General features: G+C 45.4%; 1 protein-coding gene across 4 annotated transcripts in view; it reads right to left on the bottom strand.

The window, feature by feature from the left end:
- The window catches only part of RNF216 (ring finger protein 216), a 166,622-nt gene that overhangs the window by 65,827 nt on the left and 96,712 nt on the right, over positions 1-4,083 (bottom strand). Inside the window, exon 14 of one of the 4 annotated variants that reach the window (XR_005201115.1) lies at positions 2,692-2,767. The exons of the other annotated variants lie outside the window; for them this stretch is intronic. The gene's annotated coding sequence lies outside the window, so the exon portion shown is untranslated. The remainder of the gene's footprint in view (positions 1-2,691; positions 2,768-4,083) is intronic. 4 annotated transcript variants of the gene reach the window in all.

Genomic DNA, 4,083 nt, shown 5'->3' with positions numbered 1-4,083 from the left:
GTGCCAGCATGCCCAGCTAATTTTCTGTATTTTTAGTAGAGACGGGGTTTAACCATGTTGACCAGGATGGTCTCGATCTCTTGACCTTGTGATCCACCCGCCTCAGCCTCCCAAAGTGCTGGGATTACAGGTGTGAGCCACTGTGCCGGCTTACTTTTAAATAAGTAGCATGCACTACAGTTAGAATAACCATGTAGAATACTTTTGGAAAGAAATTTGAAATTGTACTCCAAGAGTCTTAAGCAAATGGATTCTCCTGGAATCAAGAGTCCTACTCCGGGGATCTATCCTAAGAAATAATTCTAAAAAGAAAAAGCTTTACATATAAATTTGGCATTGCATTAATTATAGCAGCAAAACCAGAAAACACCCTACATTTCTAGCTCAGAGGCAAGTATAGGTAAACCAACATACATCTGTGTGATGGAATCACAGCCAACCATGACAGGGTCACAAACTCTTTAAGAATGCAGAAAGTGGCCAGGTGTGGTGGCTCATGCCCTGAGCAGGTCCTGGCTTCTTTGTTCCCAGGGAAAACAAAATACCTTGCTGGATTTCGTTTTGTTTTTAAAGAGATGGGGTCTCTGTCACCCAGGCGGGAGTACAGTGGTACAATGCACAAGTTGGAGGCTCACTGCAGCTTTCAATTCCTGGGCTCCAGTGATCCTGCAGTCTTAGCCTCCCAAGTAGCTGGGACTGCAGGTGCACACTACCACACCTGGCTAAGGTAAAGATTAAATGAGAAAACATATGAGCTCAATACTGGACAACGGTTATTTTCCTACAACAGTGCCCAGAGGTGTCTATATCTGAGTGGTGCTGCCAGACTGCTCACCACATCCTGAGGTGGGTCCCGTATCACCGCCATCCTCCATGTGGAGAGACAAGGCCACAGGCACATAACATCATGACTTAACCACCTCATCTGAATTCTCTGAACACATAAGACATTCTCTAAGTCTCGTGATGGGAGACAGGCACCAGTTTTAATCCTCTGAGTGCACACTTAACCTGGAGCCTTAGTGAGCCCACGGAGGAGAATGAGGACAATGTCAACACTTCCCTCTCAGGGTTACTGTGAGGATCAGAATTGTTTCTAAAGTGCTCAGCACGGCAATAGATAATCAATGAGTCATATAATTATCACCAGTGTCTGGATAAAACCCATTAAAAGTGCAAGACAAGTAGAGCAAATTTACAGCTTAGTTGCTATGGCCATCATCACAGAGAAGAGATAAATAAGACATGAGTTCTCCAGCTTGCACAAAGAATAGGGACAAGCATCACTTGTGTCTGGTGAGAAGGCTGGCTACTGCTGAGCTAAGGACAAGGCCCAGTAGATGGGACGTGTGAAGAGGATCAAGACAGCAGCAAGCTGATTTGATCTGGCAGTTTCAGGTGCTGGTCTGTGATGGTGAGACCTGTATTTCCACAAGCTGGGCCTTCTGAGCTCAGCCTCTGCATTAAAAGAAATGCTGAGCTTCAAGCTCCTCTTGGAGTTTGTCAGCTTTGACCTACTCTAGGAAGCACCAGCCAGCAGCTTCTCCTGGGGTTGGCCCGTGCAGTTCGATGTTCCTTAGGTTTTTTGGAAATCAAGTCTGATTGACGTCAGGAGCAGCAAAGCCCATCCCATGTAGTTGTACAGCTTTCCCAGTTCTACTCAGGCTGTGGTGGCTGTTCCCTTGCCACTGAGAAAAAAGGACTTGACTAATAGCCGAACACCCTAACAGCAATTCCAGTGGGTGTCCAAGTAGTGTCTTCTTTAAGGCAACTCACATATGGTTAGGAAAAATAAAACTTTAGAGTTCTTTCTTCTAGTAAACCAAATGATATGCCTCAGGTTTTTAAGGTGACGAAAAGAGAGGTCAGTAAAATTTTCCCCAAGAAGGAAAGTGTGCCTGGGAGCTCCTGCATGGGGGGCTGTGGTGGAAGAGTGTTGGTTTGTAGCTTTGTCACCCTACAGGCTTCCAGATGTGCAGGAGGGTGTCAGATTTGAGCAATTTTTACACAGCAAAGGTTGAGGGGTGAAAAGAGGGCTCAGGATTCTTGCTGACAGTGAGCCACGCTCTGGATGAAGGCAGCTTCTGCCTGCCCTCAAGCTGCCATCTTGGTTCCTGGCAGGTCACTCTTCATTCTGCCTCTATGCCTCACTGGGGGCCATGAGCTTCCAGTGGCTGGGCTGCCCATGGACAATGTCCACCACAGATAGGTGGGCATGGAGGTAGCTCCCCTGGCTGTGGCAGCTGGAGGTGGAAAGGAACATAGTGAGCTTGAACAAAACCATCTCCTCCTCTTTGCTTCACAGCCTCTTGATCTTCATCTTCAGAATTCCAAGGATAAAACATGATTAATGTCAGGAGGCCCCTTTCTCGGTCCATGTTCTGTTGGCCTGTGTACTTTCCTCCTCCCCATACAAGCCCTGGGATGGAAGCCAGGGTGTAAGGGAGGATTGTTTTGTCTTTGGGAGAGAAGGGCTATAGAAATTGTTCTGTTATCTTACTTTCCTAGACACTAATGGATGTACACTAAACATTACAACTTTGAAAACAGTGAGCTACACGGTAAACTGCATCAAGGCAAATTCTACTACTTTTTCTTCTTTCCTCAGCAAACTGAAAAGACAAAGTGGTGAGCTAAAAGTGAGAGGGGAGGGGCAGTAGTAGAGAAGGAAGTAAAATGCCAGAAGCCAACCTGAGAGCAGTCCCGGTCTCAGCCCCTCTGCTCTCACACTCCTGGCCATGTGGCAAGTCACCAGCGCTGCAGACGCCTATATCAGGAATAATTAAATCAAATTAATCTCGAGAAAAGGGCTTTAAATATTCAAAGTCCCATTAATCCTCATGTCTTGTAATTAAATATGTATGTTAAGAAGGCTGGACAACAGCAAAACATTTTCAAAATGTGAATTCCTTATATTTGGAACACTATAATGATTTCTAAGTACTGACTTCATAGAAAACTATGTAAAAAATCCCATGAAGAGCACACTGCAAAACATGGCAGCAAGAATGTAGATACGATCTTAGTCCATACTGAGCTTTGAAAAATGTGTCTGGATAAACATCTTCACTTTTAAAGCTCCACACAATTTAACCAATGATAATCTCCTCTGTTTTTAACTCTTTCTGATCTTTGCTCTTTCAGGTTGTGGGGAATAGCAGCCCTCACGTGAACCTTGGGAAAGTCCTTGGCTTCTGCAGAACTGGGTCCTCTCTTCTATTTCTTTCCTTGTTACTGAGCACAGCTTCATGTCAATCTTCCAGGGATAGCCTCTCTTTGGTAATCAGCCACTAAGGAGACTGGTCATCCCTACATGCTGTGTGTCCTGGATGAAAGTTCCCCAACCTTCCTTTCTAAAATGGAGTGTGGGCTGGGCACGGTGGCTTACACCTGCAATCCCAGCACTTTGGGAGGCTGAGGTGGACGGGTCACCTGAGGTCAGGAGTTTGAGACCAGCATGGCCAACATGGTGAAACCCTACCTCTACTAAAAAAGCAAAAATTAGCTGGGTATGGTGGTGCACATCTGTAATCCCAGCTACTCAGGAGACTGAGGCAAGAGAATCGCTTGAACTCAGAAGCAGAGGTTGCAGTAAGCCGAGATCGTACCACTGCACTCCAGACTGGGCGACAGAGCGTGACTCCATTATAAAATCAGTAGATAAATAAAATAAAATAAAATAAAATGGAGCATGCTTCTCAAAACTGTTAAGAACACCGCTGCTGCCAGTGTGGTCTCTGTAGGAGCTTCTGACACCTCTGTCAAACAGCCCTTACCTGTCATAGCCTCATTTGCTTCTCACAACCACCCTGAAGGGAGCTGTGACAGAAAACAGCATCCCCGTTTCTCTGATGAGGAAAGTCAGGGCAAATGATCTGCAACAGTCACACTGTAGTGGCTTAGAGTCTGTATGTTATCTGTTCTCTGGTTAAGTGCTGCTTAACCATCAGTGCCTTTACGAAAGCTGAGGCAGGAAAGCAAAATCTGTACAACGCTCACCACTGTTCCTGAACTGATGTTCTAAACCGTGGCTCAGTTAGAAGTGCACTTGTCAATTATTTCTTTTTTTTTTTTTTTTTTTTT

The sequence above is a fragment of the Cebus imitator genome, unplaced genomic scaffold (genome assembly GCF_001604975.1).
Source record: "Cebus imitator isolate Cc_AM_T3 unplaced genomic scaffold, Cebus_imitator-1.0 Scaffold82, whole genome shotgun sequence".
Classification (NCBI taxonomy): Eukaryota; Metazoa; Chordata; class Mammalia; order Primates; family Cebidae; genus Cebus; species Cebus imitator.
The sequence above is the reverse complement of the archived record's forward strand: the minus strand, read 5'-3'. Positions and strand labels throughout refer to the sequence as shown.